Source organism: Uranotaenia lowii, chromosome 3 (assembly GCF_029784155.1).
Source record: "Uranotaenia lowii strain MFRU-FL chromosome 3, ASM2978415v1, whole genome shotgun sequence".
In the NCBI taxonomy this organism is placed as follows: Eukaryota; Metazoa; Arthropoda; class Insecta; order Diptera; family Culicidae; genus Uranotaenia; species Uranotaenia lowii.
Genome location: NC_073693.1, coordinates 324,190,681 through 324,198,416, shown reverse-complemented (window position 1 = coordinate 324,198,416; position 7,736 = coordinate 324,190,681). Strand labels below are relative to the sequence as shown.

The 7,736-nt window shown below is 36.1% G+C and overlaps 1 protein-coding gene across 3 annotated transcripts in view; it reads right to left on the bottom strand.

Annotated features, from left to right (window-relative positions):
• The window catches only part of LOC129750906 (type-2 histone deacetylase 1), a 446,066-nt gene extending 438,890 nt beyond the window's left edge, over positions 1-7,176 (bottom strand). The window contains exons 1-2 of one of the 3 annotated variants that reach the window (XM_055746085.1): positions 6,628-7,176; positions 5,342-5,811 (exon numbers count right to left, since the gene is read on the bottom strand). The gene's annotated coding sequence lies outside the window, so the exon portion shown is untranslated. The remainder of the gene's footprint in view (positions 1-5,341; positions 5,812-6,627) is intronic. The other 2 variants (XM_055746090.1, XM_055746091.1) reach the window with 2 other exon arrangements.
• Positions 7,177-7,736: the final 560 nt, after the last annotated feature.

Below are 7,736 nucleotides of genomic sequence, written 5' to 3'. Positions count from 1 at the left end.
GGTCATGAATCTTAAAAAAAATCCTTTGATGTAAAATATGGTTTCTTTAGCTTGAAAAGTTTTAAAAACTATGCGATAAAACTTCCCCCATGTATGGAATCTCTCCTGTAAAAAAATGGAAACATTTTTCGGATTCGAGTACGTTGGATAAGTTCTCAAGTTATTCAAAAATGTACGGAACTCCTCCTCCCCTCCTTCCTTACTCACTTGAAGGTGAAAAGGGTTTTTTACTAACCGTAGAATCATTCCTTGTACGAAGTAAGCCATGAATTTTGGGCAACGCACGCGTTTTTATTTTTCTCTAACAAATTTTCCTTTTGAAAATAAACTTAACTAGGAATTAAAGACCAAATAGTAGAAAATGGTTTATAAGTGAACGGCAGAAGTTGGCTGAGTGTTATATGCTGTATTTCAGAATGATAAGGCCAAGAAGGGGGAAGTGATGGCATTCAGATACTATATTTTTGGTGATCTGTGAAGGATTTTTATTTTTATTTGACTAGTTTGATATGCGGATAACTGAGTGAAAGCGTATCCTTTCTACCAGATTTAGAAAATTTAAATTTTGCGTGAATGTGAAAGAAACCTGTGAATGAAGTCTCCACAACGGAAAAATAGTGAAAATATTGGGTGCTAATAATTGAATGGATGGAGCTAACACCAGTTCCAGTGAGAAAAGAAATTTTTTTTAGAAGATTATTGGACTGTTAAAAAAAGTTTTTGGAAAATTTCCCGCGGAATTGAGCCTTGATTTGGGGAGAAAAATTTCATAACATTTCAAAGTGAACTGGTAAGAGTCACACGAAATCAGTGTACAGAAAATTTAAAGATCATACTTTCTGCCGATTTATGTGCCAGTAAAAGTAATTATGTAGGTACCAGTTAGTGAAGTGATGTTGGTTTTTACTACTGTGATTGACTATCCCTGTCTATTTATCAACTGTCTCTTAGGAGAACAACTGACGGTTTGAGTATGTGAGCCACGAAAGATAAGTATCCTTGAGAATTTGTCAAGAATAATACATTTTGAATCTTGTTTTAAAACTAAATTTAATTTTATAAGTTTACGACAATTAGACGTTGCTTTAATGACTTTATGGGTAACTGTGTTTAATGACTTTTTGGTAATTTTAGCATTCAAAATTTCCACATTGATTCAATGAAATATTTTGAAAGAGTAAATTTCAGAAAAAATCGTGGCTGTACTAATTTTATCTTTCAGTTCCTTCAAAGTTTCTTTTCAAGAGCGAGCAAAGGCGCTATATCCAAGGTCATTAGAGGACCAGAGATGATGGTGCACGGAAATCCAAAACATGCAATCCTATGAATACAGATGTCATGCAAATTTTTAACAAGAGATTTGACTAAATGCAGCACTATTTACTATCTATTCAAAAATTAGTTAAAAATGTAGCGAAGTTTTGAATTTCTGTGCAGAAAAACCTCATTTCCATCCGCAGAAGGAAGAAATTTCAACGATCATAATCATCAAGGAGCACAATAAATTTTAGCAAATGTGCTCCCATCGAGATCAACTTAAACACTTAATAATACTGGGAACGTATGGTACTGTTGTCCATGTTTCTTCCTCCCTGTGTTCCAGTTGTCTCTGCGTCCAATACTGCACAGTGGGCCCGGCCGAGTAAAGATGAGTAGTAAATGTATTTTTACTACTCACCGGGATGCTGACAAGATCTGGCTGTGTATGTATCATAAGCATAAGCATAAGCAACCGTAGAATCATTCCTTGTACCCTTATACCCCCTCTGTACAATTTGATTAAATTTGTTTTATGAGCTCTCAAATTTATCAAAACGAACGTATGACACCTTTCTTCTCTTTTCTATCCTGTGAGGGGAACCTTAAATTTCTTGTTTTTCTATACTCTTACCAATTTGTTGCCATCTGCTTGATTAGCACTCTAGTTATTAAAAGGTCTCAAACAATCATAGAAAAAAAAATATTCAAATACCCGCTGCTATTTCAATTGAATAATAAGTTCTCAAATGATCCAAAAATATTGTATGAAAACCTTCCTCCTCCTCCTCTTCCCGTTGAAGAAAGTGGGGGGTCTTGAAACACAATAAAAAAACGTTTCTTGTACTCTAATACACTTTCATGATAAATTTGGTGTTTTTGTTCGATTAGATCTCGAGTAATGCATAAAACTGTTTGGAAGATTCCTTTCCGACTTCTTATCCACCCAGTGAAAGGGCACCCAAATAACCACTCATGTTAAATTTGGTTCCATTTGCTTGATTAGTTCTCGAATTTTGCCAATAATTGTATTGGAGGCCCTTCCTCCTTTTCTATTTCCACACTGGAAGAAGGGATGAGTCTTAAACCATCATTAAAACATTCTTCTTACCCATATACCTTCGCACGCCAAATTTCAATCCGTTTGCTTGATTATTTCTCGAATTGTACACAAAAAAAAACTGTATGGAAGCCCCCCTCCCGCTACCTATTTCACCATTGGAATGAGGGAAGGGTACCAAACCATCAAAGAAACATTCTTCGTACCGAAATACACTCCCATGCCAAATTTGGTTCCATTTGCATGATCAGTTCTCGAGTTATGAAGACTTGATTTTTTTTATTTGATAGACCCCCTCCCCTCTTCCAGTGCGAGGGACGGGCCTCCAACCAATATAGGAACCTTCCCCGGCCTCAAAAAATTTCACCTGCAAAGTTTCTCGTAAATCGGTTCAGTAGTTTTCGAGTCTTTAGGGAACAAACAGACTGAAATTCATTTTTATGCATATAGACAAGATGCTTGTGAACATTTTTTTTTAACTGAACGCTGGATTTTTCAAGGAAATGAATCTTTAAAATGATTTCAAACTTTATTTTAAATTTGGTATTTATATTGGTTTGCGGTTCAAAACTGACTCTGATTGAATTGAAAATTATAAATTTCAATAATTATGACATAACGAACTCCTGCTATTTGAATCCTTGGTTATAAAACGTAACATCAATTTTAACCTGAAATCTCTTATTTGAATTCTGAACTTCAAGATTTTAATCTAAATTTTTTCTTCAGTTATTTATTCGAAATTCAACTTGTGAATTTGATTGAAAATTGCGAATAATTACACTGTTTCTATTCTGGAATGAAACTTTCTGAAGTTCCAATAAGAGTTAAAATTAAAAATTTCAAATCCGTATCTTCAAAATTGTTCTAAATATCAAGTTTTTTTCTTCATATTCCTAAATAATGAGTTTGGATTAAGGAAAGTGCAACTAGTTAAAGTTTTTTTTTTTTTTTTTTTTTTTTTTTTTTTTTTTTTTTTTTTTTTTTTTTTTTTTTTTTTTTTTTTTTTTTTTTTTTTTTGGGATTTTAAACCCATTGGTTTATTCATCCCCAGTAGTTAAAGTTTGATATTTAAAATCAAGATAAACGATTTTTTTTAGTTTAATTTAGTTAAATTTTAAAGTTAATTAACCGCTCTGAAACCACAAAATCTTTTTTGTTAAATTTCCGGGTCGTGCAGAATCGAGCTTAATTATCCGCCAATCTCAAAATCATGTTTGAAGCTTCCATAAATCGTTAATGCTAATTTTGATAAAGTTGCTCAAAAAATTTGGCAAAGTACATGCCCCTTACGTTTTCGGCCACACGCTCGAAAATTTGGTTTTGCCAAAATCGAACGGTTTTCTTTATCAACTTTTTTCTTACCTATTAATAAAAATAAACCAATCTTATTATGAATTACTCAATTTTTCATCACTTTTTGTCATGATTTAGACACATTCAAAACATTTATTGCTATGTTTGGAATGCTTGTTATTTAAATTTTTGTCATTTATCATCTTTTTAAAGATATTTTTGCCTTTCTCATCAATCTTTTTGTATTAGATTTTGAGTTTTTTTCGAACTTTATATGATTTGCGACATTTTTGAATGCTTTATTTTTATTTTATTTTTTGTTAATGTTGTTAATTATATTGGTGCTGTTAAAGCGAAAACTATATGGTAATGTCGTTCCAAAAAACCGCACATGTGCCAAAATCGGATGTTGCCAAAATCAAATGTTACCAAAACGAACGGTGTCTGTACATAATTCGAATGACTCAATTTATTTTTTTTTTTTTTGCTTTTACAAATAAAGTTAAACAGTTAGGGCAAAACCTTGGCAATCAGATAAGCTTAGTCTAATCTTATTGAAATTCAAGTTTTGGTTCTAGATTTCTATAAACAAAATAGGAAATTCATAAAAAACCGTAGTGAAATTGTTGTTCTGGGATATGATTTCGACGCTTCTGCTTTAGTTTTGAGTCGAGATTGTTACTCTTAAATCATTCTGGTCGTTAATCAAAATTTGATTAAAAATTTGAAATTTTGAGTTTTGAAAAGGAAATTTCGCTTGGCATTTTTGGACCTTCATAGAGGGGTTTCACCCCCATCTAGTGTTAAAGGTTAAAGTGCTGTTTTTCATCTCATAGTGAATGCTATCACAGTAGTTCTGAAAGAGTTTACGTTGAGTCCTTCTTCCCTGCACCAGAATAGAGCGTAGTTAGGTGCATATAACAACTTCGAATCTCATAGATACATGTCCAAGCCCACGGTGATAGAACCCTACTTTGAGGACATCCCTTTATTTGAGTGGCACTGGTTGTAAGTCCTTCCAATCTTGCATAAAACGTTCTTTTTATTTGCAGGGAACTAGTCCAGTCAACAATCGCCAAACACTCGTCTATTCTCAACTGTTTGGATTGAAGTATGAGATGAGTTATCGAATGCCCCTTCAATGTCTAGAAATGAAGCGAGTGCTATTTCTTTTGCCTCCAGAATTTTTTCTAGTTTTTGTGTTAAGGTATGTAAGCCGTAACCGTTGACATTCCTTTTTTGTAAGCGAACTGAAAATAGTTGATTGCCTAGTTAACAACCATTGACGGTGTAAAGATTTTGCGCGATTGGCGGAGAGTTTCCTCACGTCTTGCAATCCGACTGGGTCTTTCAGTCGGAGTGTAAATAATCTTTATCCCTTCGATGGATCCCGGAAATGCGTACTTAGTAGTGATTGAAGTGTTTCTTTTGGATCTGTACATAGTCCAGTAGTACATAGATCTTGGAGGTTTATCTTTTCCTGAAGGTCGAACAATCCTATTTCACACCATAAGTCTGAAAAGCACTGTATTTATTTTCATTTACGAAGCAAAAAAACTGTAAAAATCATTCAACATTTACTCACTGTACTGGTATGTTCTTGTCTTTCGATATCAAAGAGCTTAATTTTGAATTGTTTAAGCAGCTTTCACTAGGTCACGACAATATTCACTAGAAATTTTACTCGAAGCATTCATATCATGATGAGTTAATTATATGTAAGATTACCTTTGTTATTTCCAACTTTCAGCTCAGGATAACTTCATTGTCTGCAAACCATTTCGTATTTCACTTAATTTCAAAATTTCAGACTTCAACCACTTCCAAAAGGATCAACCAATATCACACCACCTTCGCAATGGCCTCCGATTTTCCAGAACATTAACGAGAATTGATTTCTGTTAGTTGAATTTTCTTCTGCTTCTTCGCAACAATGCTACCGCTTAGCAAAACACCCAGAAACCGGCAACGGAAACCAAACACGCGCTGCTGCTTTTCACGCCACTGAAAGCCACAGGACGGCTATAAATTTCCCGACCAATGCCGACAACTTTGCTGAAAATTTGCTGTTGTATTCTTCTTTCTTCTTTTTTTGTTTTTGTTATTGGCTGGATTGCTTCAAATTTTCTTGGGAAAATTTCTTCCTCTTTCCCTAAATCAAGTTGGCGGGGTTGGTTGCTTGTGCTGGTCGATGGCAACTAGATTCGAATTAGATACGAAAAAACACACAAGAACTGGTAAGAAAACACTCCCAAGTGACCAATATCCGTTTCTTACGCGCTGCAGACACTTTTGTTGTTGGTTTGGTGAACTTGCGGTGTGGTGGCTTATTATGTTTTGGTCTAACTTCTTACACGGCTTTCCTTCTCTCCTCTTTTGGTCGATGACCGTCGCTTGTTTGGATTCGAAGGTTTGGCACGAAAAACGCCCCCTTCCCACTTGGTTCCTTATCCCGGCCGCCAATTTCTACCTGTTGTTTGGTCTTCACAGCACACATGAGAAACCGCCAGCCAGTACACCAACACACGCACTTTCTGGCTTTCTCGCAGCAAGTCGGTATTGACTGTGCTCGCATGGAAACCGAATGCCACAACACAACACAACACAAAATAAATATCGGAGAAGCAAAGGAAAAAAAAACCAAACCACGGAAACGGTCTCACATAACAACTTTAAAAACTGACAGCATCGCGCGGTACGACGAGTACATATTGTAGAACTCCTTCTTCCGAGAGCCAATGAATGCTGTCAGTTTTTCTGACTGGAATGCAGCTCCATTCGGTCGCGCCGACGAACGGCTTTAGATGGAATGGAGTATCAGACGAACAGCTCGAAAAGGAAAAAAAAACCACGATACAAAAACGAAGCCCAGAAAGTCATTCCACCGAACGATACGACCTACAATGACGACTGGGCTCTGGGCTCCTTACATCCGTCCTAATGAACGAATCAAGAAGGCAACCAACAAATAACTTTGAAAACACAGAATAGAAAAAAAACTGTGTCACACTAACCTTTGCACAATAAACCTCTAAAAAAACACTCCTAGAAAACACTTTGTCATTCACCAATGATACCGCAGCTATTCGACACCAATAAATCCCGAAGGAACGCAACCGTGCAACTCTTTTGTGCGACGAGTGTCTGTTGTTAGCACACACTTCAAGTCGCTGTTTCGCTTTGCAGAGGACAAAACAGAAAAACCAACCCAGCAGAACACAGGAAGAACTAACTAACCCGCGAGGAATTCGGAATATCCTTTTAATTGAAACCGACGAAGACAATCACGACGACAACCGACGAAGAAATCGTTGGAAAGGAGTTCACACACTCAATCTTCTAACACTGGGCTGTCTCCAACAACACCCTCTACATACGTTGCTCGGATCGGAGGGTCCCGTTTATCCCGAAAACTGTCCCTTCACTGTTTCCCTTCTTAAAGGTATACGCACGCAACCTATTTAGATAGATACTTTCAAAGAGCCCAAAAACCGTGAGAAAAATCGTCCACTCCGGACGGCATTCGCGATAAAACTGTAAATGTGGGTCTACGGCGATGCCACCACGACCAACCGACGCGACGACACGATAGAAGGTGATGAATCCAACCCAACGAAACCAAATTCCTGTTGGACGAGTCTCGCTTCACTCGAATCGAGTCGTGGAGCCGAACCAGTGCCGAAGGAAGGAACGACCAACACACCACTTGTGCTATGCCAATGTTGTGTGTTGTTCCATTCCATACGCCCCTTCTTGAATAACTTTTCAAACCGAACGTGACTTGTTTTTTGTTTTTTTATAGTTTTGTTTACGAAACGATAGAGACGTAAATATATGTAGAATCCTGCTAAGAGTTGTGTTATACTATTTAAGAAACGTTACGCATAATCGTTTGTTAAAGACAAAGAGTTATATAACAGTTTTCTATAAAAAAAATGTGATCAGAGATGTAAATTTCCTCAATGTAACATATACAGTGAAATTCGCACAATTATGAAACATTGTGATGTTCATTAATTGCTGTAAGATTCATTTGAAAGCGCCTAAATGTATACTAAAAAAGACAATCTGAACTAAACTAGATTAAAGTGAATTTATTGGAGCCTATTATTAGCCTTATCGA